At 36.4% G+C, this 12,316-nt stretch overlaps 1 pseudogene; it reads left to right on the top strand.

Annotated features, from left to right (window-relative positions):
• The first annotated feature begins 1,040 nt into the window (after positions 1-1,040).
• LOC120104292 lies at positions 1,041-6,521 on the top strand (annotated as a pseudogene).
• Positions 6,522-12,316: the final 5,795 nt, after the last annotated feature.

Below are 12,316 nucleotides of genomic sequence, written 5' to 3'. Positions count from 1 at the left end.
AAAGATACATGTCCGAGCAAGAGTGATGTTTTTTGATCGACATTCATGATTGTTTGAGAAGAAAGTGGGTTTCCTTTTTTTGTTTAATAGAAAAATAGGGATTATTTTGATGCTAGGGGCATTAAGTATGCTTGGGTAAGCCCTCTATGGAAGCTCCTGAAGGTTGAATACTTCCTCTCGCTATGCTGGAAGAAGAAACATACCAGAGAAAATCATGGAAAAAACTTAGAATACATCTCTTGCAGGTTCCACCATTTGGAAGGCAATATGCTTCTCTGTGGAACAGCTTCACCGAGCATCTTTGTTTGGATTGGAGGAGTAGAAACTTCCAAAAACAATCTCAGCCCATATCTTGTGTATGTTGGAGAGAAAGGAACTGTAGGATCGTCTTAAGCAAGCAGTCATCCATGTCTTCTGCTGCATTTTCAAGAAGGAAGGTGTACGTGAGCTAACGGGAGGGCTCTGTTGGATTTCTTAATTATGAGGTAGCATAAATCTAGGTATGAAATGGAATATCATTACTTTCTTTGTAATGTAGAGGATCCGAACCCAAATTGCCACCCACAGCTCGCATAAAAATGTTATTCCAGGAAGATGACTGGTATCCTAAATGCAGTTGAAAATGATAAAAATCTTTGCATGAAAGGAAAACAGACATAAGAATAATTTGGCAAAATGGTTGGAACCTTTTAGAGTATTAATAATAAAACGGTGCCATTTGTAGTGCATAAGCAGTCAAAGGCTCTCAGTGGCGGCTTCGAGTGCCTGTAGTACGTTCCATGGTCAAGTTTCGATTCTTCTTTTTATTATTTTTTCGTTCGTCTTGCCCTTTTACGGCTACGTTCGAGCACCAGGAATGAGTGCCGACGGTTTTTGAAGCCGGCGATTTTGATCCTGAGCCACCAACCCCATGGAATCCTTACGTTTGACTGCGCCAATAACATCAAATCTTTCAAAAACGTGGACTTCTCCCTCCCGCGTCCCTTTACGACTCCAGCACCACCACCACCCTTCCGTCCCACTTCAGATATTTCAGCACCATGACGCAGCGTCCGTTTACCATTCCGCCGCCACCACCCTTCCATCCCACTCATATTTTTCATTTGGATGGTGCAATATTTCACTACCGCAGGTAACGGGTCTAACAATAACTGGTATAACAACTCAAAAGCTCATCCAAAATGGCTAGGCAGAAAATATTATTTGAATTTCTTGATTCTATATAAATACTCAAAATTTATTCAGTGAATAATTAATATGGAGCTAAATATATTTTATCAGTTTAAAGATTCAAATTCATTCAAATATAATCACAAATTTTACGATTGCTTCGTGGTCAGCTATAATGGATTTATGTTAAAGTATTCTGTAGTCCACATAAATTATGAAATGGGTTTGCTCTGATACTATTTATAACAATTCAGAATCTCATCCCAAATAGTTAGCTGGAAGATATTATTGAGTTACTTAATGTTGTGTAAGCACCCAAAATCTACCCAGCGAATAACTAATGTAGAATAAAATATATACTTATATGGATTCTCGTAACTAAAAATAGTTGTCAGTAAAATTGATTTTGTTCATTCAAGCTACTATTTATTAAAAAAAATTTCTATTACCGAAAAGGTGAACAAACGATAGCTGGGGTGTTGCCACAATTCGATCCCATGTGAGAAATTTTTCCACCCATGAAGCACGCGGAGATTGGTATGACTCATGAAAGTTGACGAATAGAAGGAGCACTCCAAATTTTGTGTCACGAACAAGTATTTTAAACATTACAATTGTATCATTAATACAACTACTAATACAAAATAATACCAGTTAGATAATAATATCCGATTTGTTTGCTATCGAAATATTAGCATGCAGATAAGCATTATTTGTAGCAAGCGGTCAAAGTTTGGATTTTCTGCGGCGTAGAAAATTATGCAGCTATGGATGGCCACGGTCACCATGTCATCCTATCGTAAAGACGGACGCTATCAAATAAAATTAGTTAAAGCGTCTTTGTCCTCTTGTTTGTTTAAAGTCCATTCGTTGCCCGGGGATCTGTCTCCCGCCCGTCGATCATTCTCTACGAGAAGTTCATCGCATGGACGCTTCTCGCTCAGCGAGTTCAGTGGGTGGCAGAGCCCTGGAGTTCCCTACCTCGCTCTCTTCCTTCCGATGCGGCGTTTGCCTGTGAGCTTCTTTCCTTCTAATTTCCCTTCATTCATCCTCAGAACCTCTCTCCTTGCATGTTCCTCTCTCATTTCTTTTGACGTTATCTTATTTAGATGGAGCTCGATGAAGACGCTCTTTCTTTTTCTTTTTTCCTTTTCAAAAAGGAGATTTTGATTGGGATTCCTGTCTGGAACTTGCATCGAAGGATCAAAGGTTCGAATTTCGTTACCATTGGAAGCATGGATCTGTGAAGATGAACAAGCCAAAATTGTTTTTCAGCATTGTTCTGGTTTAAAGCTGAAATCTTTTTCATTTTGCTAAACATAAGTTGGAATCAAAGTAGAACATTTGGGTGCGAGGTTTTAGCTCATTTGGATTCTTCGGCATTATCTGGAATTCTAAGGACATGTTGGAATATAGGTAATTTAGGGATGTAATACCCTTGCCTTGCTGACAAATATTAAATAGGAGATGTTCTTGATAACGCTGATGATTCCGGTGTCTTGTTTTCGTCTGTCGTGCTATGGCAATGGCACGGCTCTGATAGCTAATTTTTCAACTGAGTTTGGGAGACCATCTCTAATGTTGTATTCTTACACTTTTTTCACAACTTCTTTTTCAAAGAACACAATAGTTTAATTGTTGTTTGACCAGTCATTTATCCCCAAATAATACGAGATTTATATACACATGATGAATTATTTATCTATTTCTGGTTTTTCTGATGTCACAGGGACCTTCTCTATAAGCCTGTTGTTCTGGGTAAGGTTTTTTTTCTTTTTTCTTTTTGGATATAAGGGATCAAGCCACGTAATTTGATAAAAGAAACTATTGCTTGCAGTATAACTAATAATATCACTTTCTTGAGACGTTTGTCTTCATTGAATATCTTTTCTTGCAGCTTGCGGCCATATTTCTTGCTTCTGGTGCATATACAAGGCCATGCATGGAGCGCGAGCATCCAACTGCGCTATATGCAGGCAGCAGTATAATTATTTTCCTAGTATCTGTCAGTTGCTTCACCATCTGCTCCGGAAAATGGAACCTGAGGCCTACAATTTAAGGGAAAAGGAAGTTCTTGGTGAGTTTTTATATTCAGTAGATGTCAAGCTGATGGAGTATATATTCTGTTTTAAGAAAACATAATGCTTTTTGTTTCTTAATATGCCAGTCATATGCATGTCAAGATTGCATCTGTATTTGACAAGTCGTAGATCGGTGTTTCTCAAAAAGTAGACTTGATTGATCCATGCTGTTTGCCGGTTACCACTTTCTTGCTCTTATTTCACTACTAGGGCTCGTTTGGTTCGCGGGAACAGAAGAGGGGAAAGTGTGGTCAACGGGAAAGTAATGAGATGCCTCTTGTTTAGTTGGAGTTTTCAAAGGAGAGAGACTAGAAAGTTGTATTTCCATGGGAATATGATTCACACATTTTATGGAAAAGTCTTTCCCATGAGAAACATAGGAAAGTTACTTTCCTATGAGTCAGTAATCACTCAATTTTTATTTTTTTTTCAAAAAAGTCCTTCACCATTTAAGATGCATTAAAGACCTAATTTTTATTAAGGGTATAATAGAAATTATACATAACTTTTCCAAAAAAGTGGATGGTCAACCAAACAAAAACGAGCCCAAGTGAGCCTAAAAGGCAGTAAACCACAAATTTGAATTATTAATTTCACGGAAAGCAACGTCTTAACTATAAAGAAATATACATATTAGAAATATAAGATAGTTGGCCTTCAGCACTCTGAAAATCTGTCATTTTTTCATGGTCAACCAAACATACCAAAAATACTTTCCCAGACATCCTCTTCCTAAGAATCTGCTTCCCAGAAATCATATTCCTAGGAGGAAAAATACTTTCTGCAAACCAAACGAGCCCTAAAAATACTAGAAGTTCTCCATTCTAACTTTTATTTTATGTATGTATATCATTTTGTGTAGATAGCGGATTGGGTAATAATTAAAGGACCTGATTTGGCTCTTTGTAGTTTATTTGAAGTGCATGCCAATACTGTTGCCATGTCGTGATCATCTACTTTTACTAACATTCTATTATGCTATTGTCCCAGAGGAAGAAAAGATTCTGGATCGCTTCTCGCCTCAGTGGGTAGATCACGCTGGTAACTAATCAGCCGCAGCTGCATTGCTTATTCTTCTCTTACTTGTTTCCTCTTTGTTAACTAGTGCTCTGCCACCTCTTTTACAGACAAAAACAACCCTCCTATCCTGGATGAGACTGAAAATTCTGTCAGTAATCTCAAAGCCGATCATAAAGTATTCATAGAAGGAGGTCACTTAATAGAAGATGATCAAATGAATGAAACTTGCAAGCAGGTTTCTGTAAGTGATGTGCAATGTGCTGGGTGCAAAGAATTGCTGTTTCAACCTTCAGTTCTCAATTGTGGTCATGGTGAGTTGTTGAGTCCTGAACCATTGATAGTATGTACGTATGTGGTCGGTCACAGAGGTTTTCTATGTGCACATAGTCACAGAGGCTTTCAAGACTTGATGGTTTTCAGTTCATATACAGTATTTTGTCACTCCTGTATGGCTGGGATAGCGAATGGACCCCCTAAATGTCAAGTTTGTCGGAGCGTGCACCCTGGGCAGTTTCCAAAAGTTTGCTTGCAGCTGGATCATTTCTTGAAAGAGCTATTCCCAAAAGAATATGCTATTAGGCAAGAGAAAGTGTGGTCTAACAACTTGGATGAAAAATCATTAAATAGTGAGTTTTATTTGCTAGTTTTATTTCCAAATTATTGTTCTAATTGTTTTTAAAGGCTTCTAGACTCAGTTAAACCATCTAGCATTTGATTGTATATCCTGCTATAAATGCAAAAAGAGAACTGTGACTGTCCTACAAATTGAATCATTGTGTTAAAATTCTCTTTATGTTGTTTCCCAGGACTTTAGCATATCATTCTTCATATCCAACTTTCTAAGGTGGAAAATATTCTTCCTTGTTTATGTGGAAATTCATTCAGCTTTGCTTCTTTGATCGGAGTCTGCTGTTGCCATCTGGTATCAGATTTTCATATTTGATTTGGCCTTTTCTTTTGCTTCAGTGATTGCTTTATATGAATAGTCGAAACAAATTAGAAGAAAAAAATTTAGTTTGAACTTATTTCAGAGATATGGAGGTTTAGTGCCTCCATGCAAGTAATTTGATCACCTCCCTTTCATCTCTAGTTGCCATTACTAGCTCAGGTACCGTCAGTTGTAATAGCAGGGGTTTAACTCTGAGTTAGCCTTCCAACAAAACTCTGCTGATGCCACTGCTGGCTTTAGTATATATTAATTATTTAGATTGGGTGTCTTAGGAAAGTTGGCCAACTTGCTTCTTTTCTCTTTTTTTAAAAACTTCTTGGTAATAACCTTGTCTACTTGAAGTTCTTTCTAAGCCTCATCTTTAATTGCATGGATGTACCAGCCAGTTTAGACCGTGTTTTCCTTATGGACTTATTCATATGTTTTGTTGCTTCCTTTCTGAAATTATTATAACTAAACATCTGTTTATTAGAAAAACTTGTGCTTGCATTTGAATTAAGCTGATATATCTTCTCAGGTGCTTTCGAAACTCAGAATCCAAATGCCAAACCTTGTCATTCCAAGGATGATAAATTACAGATAAACAATGCAGACTTTTCAAAAGCTCATGTTGGAGTTGGTTGTGATTCATGTGGGGTAAGTTCATATGCTGACAACATTTCTTCTTCACTAGCATGAAACTTGTGACTGAACCTGCAAGGCACCTCCTTTTTTACTCCGAAATTCTTGTCAAAAGAAATCAGAAAGAGAAAATCTATAGATAATACACAATGATGTAGATGTAGAGACAGAATTTTTAGACAAACGGTAAGTAATCTGGCTGTTAACATCTAAAAGTATTCAAATAATTGCCAAAAGCTTCAAATATTCAAAACTCTTGTTTTCTGCCTGTTAAAGACGAAAATTTTCAAATGCTCAATAGCATGTCTTTCAGCATTTACTTTTGAGGTGTCCCAGATCCGAAGCTTATCTTTTCTTTAGTATGACATTTACAATCTTTTGTTCTTCGAGATACAGGTTGAACTTAACTTACCAAGTATGATTTTGTCTGCGCAGATGTATCCCATAGTTGGAGAAAGGTACAAATGTAAAGACTGCAAAGAGAAGGTGGGCAAAACCTGTGTGGAGCATGCTACAGTAGCAACTCCACACTGCCTGGCAGATTCAATCAACAGCACAGACCTGAACATAGGCTTGAAAGTGATGATTCAAGGATGTTATGCAAGATATGGATGCTTGAGATCTTGCAACCAGAAGTACCGCCTGTGGATCTCGTTGGTGGTCCTCTGGAGGACCATTGAAACCTTGATTCTGTACCGTTAATTGGAAGTAGAAATGGAGACGCCGGGAAGGAAGAGAAAAGATCTATTTGAGTTATTGCAAGCTTTTATCAACTGTGTATGGGGTCCTAGTCGATCATTCGTCTGGCTTGAGAAATCAGTGCAAAAATGCAAATAGACCACATCAAAAAACTCTTGATGAATATTTTGATTCCCAGGAGACAGTAAATAGGCTACTAACAAAGGTTGGTGCATGTGAAAGGAATGATGATTTGTGAAAGGCAATGGACATGTTAAAAGGTGCCATGCGTGTATTTGTTACGATACCACAATTTCTTACGGATTTGTTTGTTGACTCTTTGAATCCTAAGTCGCCGTTGTATCATTTCCAAATCTCCCACTCATCTAAGCAAATGCTCCTGTTCTAGCTCTCGTTTCACTTAATATTATTCTATTGGATGGGATTGTTTTATAGATTTGTATCGAATCTGTTTAGTATCCCGAGACTCTACGTGCGTGCATGGGGATCCACTCAGAATTAATTCCATGCAACATATGAGCTAAGACCTTGGTCCACTCACAGGGAAGGCCATTTTGAAGTATAATTACATATTTACATTGTCCCAAGAACAACCACAAGTAAATGAAATTTGGCAGTATCTGCGATCTTGTTTTGATTTTTAACCTTGTCCTTGCGTGGTATTCCTTTGAGAAATCCCTGCTGCTTGTCAAGCGTCCACCGAACGATGGAGACCGAAATGCAGAAGGTACCGAGGAAACTTAGTTGGCCCAATGTATTTGGAGGCCCAAGACCGTTTTGTTTTTGAGGCATTCTCTACAATGAATCGGCTTAACACAAACTTATAGGAAAGCTTTTTTCCATTCCATTTTGTCCTTCAGGCCTTTCCTGCGGTGGGTCTTTTTTTGGATCGGAGTCTTAAGCGACCGCCTAAGTTGCCTAAGGATTGGGCCGGTCTTGTACAGTAACAATCCAGAACTTTATCCAAAATGGCTAGCCGGAATGTATTATTTAAATTTTTTGATCCTACATAAGTATCCAAGATCTATCCAGCAAATCACCGATGTGAGACTAAACACACTCCCGTACGGTTCCTTGCATACTCTTTCTATTTAAGCTCTAACAATCTTGTCGGGCTAAGGGTTCAAATCCATTCAAATCTAATCACAAACACCACGATCGGCCTGTGGTCAGCTCCAATGGATTCGTGCTGCAGTGTCCTCTTGTCCACATAGGTTATGAGCCGGATCCGCTCTGATACGATTAGTAACAACCTAGGACTTCATCCCAAAAATACTAACTAGAAGCTATTATTTGTGTTCTTTGATCCTTTATAAGTATCCAAGATCTACCTAGCAAATAACCGATGTAGAACTAAACAAACGTCTGCACGGATTGTTACAAGTATGGAGGAAACTTGTTGAAGGAGGGGCAAGATATATATTATAGGGTTCTTCTTTTCTTGAAAACAAAAAAAGAGTGCAATTTACAATAGAAAAACAAAAACGTTTTAAACCAACAATAATTGGTCGAATAGAAACTCCGGTTGAGCTTTAATTTTAATGTATACCAACTTGAATCCTATCTTAATAATCGTTTAGATCCCGGCAAAGGGCTCGAGAAATCTATTCCAGTTTGGTGCCTGCAATATTGTTTGCATATAATATATGATGTCCTACGTTCTCGTCCATCATACATGCATCAAGGTTCTAACCATGCCCCTAATATCCTCTAATATTTCTCTTTTTCATTCTTTTCTACACTTTCTCTAAGATCGTTTTCTATCATTGCAGTGGAAATGATGGTTGCCATTTACCCACTCTAGCTTTTTTTACTAGGTTATTAAGAAAAATATCACTATCGTTAGCAAGATTGTTGTTTTCTATTGTAATAGAAACTAATCAACAATGATAGAAAAATAACTTGGTTACTTCATTACCTCCCCGTGACTGATTACCTTAAGATAAATTAATAACAACCATAGTTCTTACTACGCATGCAATAGCTTTGTTTAGGTCTCCACCACATATATGTGCATAACACAATGTTGGACCAAGAAAATCGCTCCAACATAATGTTGAAATTCGAACCATGACTCGCACCTCACATGGAAGATGGGAATGATGGACACAGGAATGGTGGTTTTTCCAGGCTTGATGAAAATAGCATCAGAAACATGGGAATAATAATCATTTGATTCTTCATTTTGACACAATAATCATGGTCATTACTTATTTGCATGACAAATATAATTTTTAGAATTTTTTATATGAATACCCTCCTAAATATTAGATTTTGCATGAATATTCTTTAAAAATTGATATTTGTGTGTATATTCTCGTAAAATACTTGTTTTGCTATTATATTCTATTTTTATTTTTGTTTTTGCATATGTATCCATGCTATTTAACGACGCTAAAAAATTAACGATTTTAAATTAAAATGACTAAAATACCCTTAATGGGCAGACATACAAATAGATCACGATCCCGATAGTAGACAAAAAGATAGGAACAATAGCATAATTTTAAAATTTTATTTTTTAATTAATATAAATATAATTTTTTTTAACACCGTTGAATAACCGTTATATTAAGGGCATTTGTACAATAACAAAGTTTGATGAAGGTATACATGTAAATATCAATTTTGTAAGAATATTCATGCAAAAAAAAATCTAACTTTTATGGTGTTATAAGCGCTCCCTATGAGAGTAAATTGCTATAGTGGTCTTTAGCAATTATTTAGCACTACACCTACGTAATTGTCTCAAATAAATTGATACTGAAGCAGAGAGGTACAAATTACCATCGCTTGGATCAAGCGGGTGTGGACTATGCAAAGCATAGGGCATGACCCATCAGGTTACAAGCAATTCTTCTTTTTATTTATCTCTCTCTCTCTCTCTCTCTCTCTCTCTCTCTCTCTCTCTTTTTGAACTGCATTGAGCCACGCAACCATCGTGAACGGCTAAACGCTATGCGACATAAAATGCTTAAAATTATTTTTAGGCTACGTGATTTCTTGGTTTAAAGCAAGGCTTGAAATAATTTATCGTAATGCCTCTCACAAGGTCCTCCTCTTGTTGGTTAAGAGATAGAACAGAAGCAAATTAGGAACTTTGTGTCAAGGTAGGCTAGTAATGAGCTAAGCTAGGATGGGGCTACCAAAGCCTCACGAGCCATTGCATTGCATATTACAAAAATTTGTGACCCAAATTATTACTACAAAACTGTCTAAAATTATGATAGAGAACAAATGCACTTGGAAGGCTCCTTTGTGGCTTTCTTCGCGGCTTGCCACTCGAAAGGTTTTACTTAGGCAGACCATGAGTTCATGCCAGAGTCCTTACGTAGTATTTTGCTTTCTGATTTTGTTGGTCGCACTCATACAAGCCATCAAGGTACAAAAATAAATAAATAAATGTACCTTGATAGTTTTTCTTTTATTTGAATAATAATGAAAAAAAAAGAGTACCTTAATAGTTGCATATTTTGTTCATAAATTGGGTTCAATCATCATTTTTCTACTTGAACCAATTAATTTATGCCAGATTCAAATTAGTTCATGCAAATTGGCCCACCAAGCACTCGAATGTGTTGGACCCCGTGTTCTCACGGGATTAGATTGTTCTAAGCCTTGAGAGGAGATGCGACCCCAAGGTTGCCGTGATTTTGGCGGGAAACGGAAGAGCCGTTGTCGGACCGCGTCAAACTTGGCGGCGGGGTTCTGCCCGTTGGGAGGATACCTATCTGAGCGAATTTTGGCGGGAATGCCTTGCAAGTGGTATAAGAGGCTTTTTCAGGAGAAATAAGGGATTGGCCCCCGCTAATCTTGTTATTATAACCCATATTTCTCTTTGTAACAAATTATATATTCTTTTCCTCCCTCACTTATTTTACAAAAATTATATTCTACATGGCGTGCGACTATGCATGTTGACGTTCGTTCCTTCAGCAGTGCATCAAAATAAATATTTAATAAATTAAATTTATAGAAACGAGTCATTGTAATTAGCGGCACATACAACAATTTGCTGCATGTAGTATAAAATATAATTCTCTCTTATTTTGAATCAAAGTTTTGATTATTGCATCTAACCCTGATTCTTGAGTAGTTCGGCATTAGGGAGGATTGAAAGTAGACAATTTTTATTTTTCCATGCACACAATTAGACATAGGATCATATACACTGACCGCATTTAATTGTTGGGGATATTCCAAGACTTAAAGAAGAAATGGCCACCGCCCCAAACCTAGTAGGGCAACTATTGTCATAATTGCTGGAATTGGACTATAAACATTTTTAAAAATAGTTTCAACATTTTTCTCTTCTTTGGAACTAGGGTTTGCAATCATGCCAACAATTCAGCCAAGATAATCATAATATTTTTCCAATTGTTAGAAATAACTAATTATTTGCAAAATTTGAATGATACTCATAAATCCAACTGTTTCAGCTCATGCATTCTTGTAACATGCTGAAGCCTCCTTTTATATATATATATATATATATATATATATATATATATATATATATAGTTTGTAGGATAGCTGCGGAACTACTAAATATTAAAATTATTTTTCCTGCAATTGAGACCTTAAGTCTTTTTCGTGTGTCTGCTTGTTGTTTATGATTCACGCTTGGAATCTTCTAATATGCTATAATTTTCTTTTGAGCATCTGATTTCTAAGTAAGTTAATGCATTTCAGTGCAATGACTCTAACCTCTATAATTTGTCAAGGGAATGATGAAAAAAGAAGATTGAGCAATAATACAACAAAATAGAATCCGTTGGGTAGAAGTAATAATCACTATGTTGCTATCTAGGCCATTTATTACTGGAGATGGACACCCTAGCTACATTAATAGCTCATGGTAGCTCTCTTTATCTGTTGGAGCTCCAAACGCTAAGATGGAGACATGTTAGATTTATAATGACATAACCAATGTGAGTTTCCAAACGAGTGGGACAAGCAATGTAATAAACAGGATACATTGATGTAGACTTGATGCTTTTGATGGATCAAATTATAATCTAAGAGTAGGATCACTCTATGACCGATGTCGCATGAAATGTATAAGCACATGAACTCTTGTAGATCATAATATACTTGTAAATATTTGATGAGAGGCTCAAAAAGCATAGACATAACAACATCACTCCAAGTGAAAGCATGCGAGCCAAATATCAGAAAATTACATATTGAAAATCACAAGCAAGGCTTCTGTTGAATTGGAAATCATAGATAATTGAGCTTTATATAGTATTAATATCATATAGTATAAAGTAATTATCTTTTAAAATTAAGGTTGCATGATATATTAATATTTTTTTCAATTATTGTATTTATAAAGTAAAAAAAATTCAATAGCATGCACTCCATTGCCAAAGATTTGACAAACGAAAAATTATACACAATTAGCAATTTTAAAAACTCTCGCACCTTGTTGTTAGTATGATTCATTCCGCAAAATAGCTGGCTTTTGGAGATGAATTTCCGATTGATAGTATTGAAAAAATAAAAAAATAGTAAGAAAAATTTATATTGCATCTACATGCCACCACATTTCAATGTTTCCAAGAATAATATTTTAATTCCGAGCAAAAAAATAATATTTTAAAAAAAATAAATTTTTTTTCCTTATAAATGTGAATTTACCATCCAGTCCCTGGTTTCCAAAATATCGTTCGGATGCGGAAAGTACATCCATCCTTCCGCCCCAATGTCCTTACCCACCTGCACATAAAACCACCATCTTCCTCTCTCTTACATAAGATTTCTCTCTCCTCTC

This window comes from Phoenix dactylifera, chromosome 17 (genome assembly GCF_009389715.1).
Source record: "Phoenix dactylifera cultivar Barhee BC4 chromosome 17, palm_55x_up_171113_PBpolish2nd_filt_p, whole genome shotgun sequence".
Lineage (NCBI taxonomy): Eukaryota > Viridiplantae > Streptophyta > Magnoliopsida > Arecales > Arecaceae > Phoenix > Phoenix dactylifera.
This window is presented reverse-complemented; position numbering and strand designations above follow the sequence as displayed.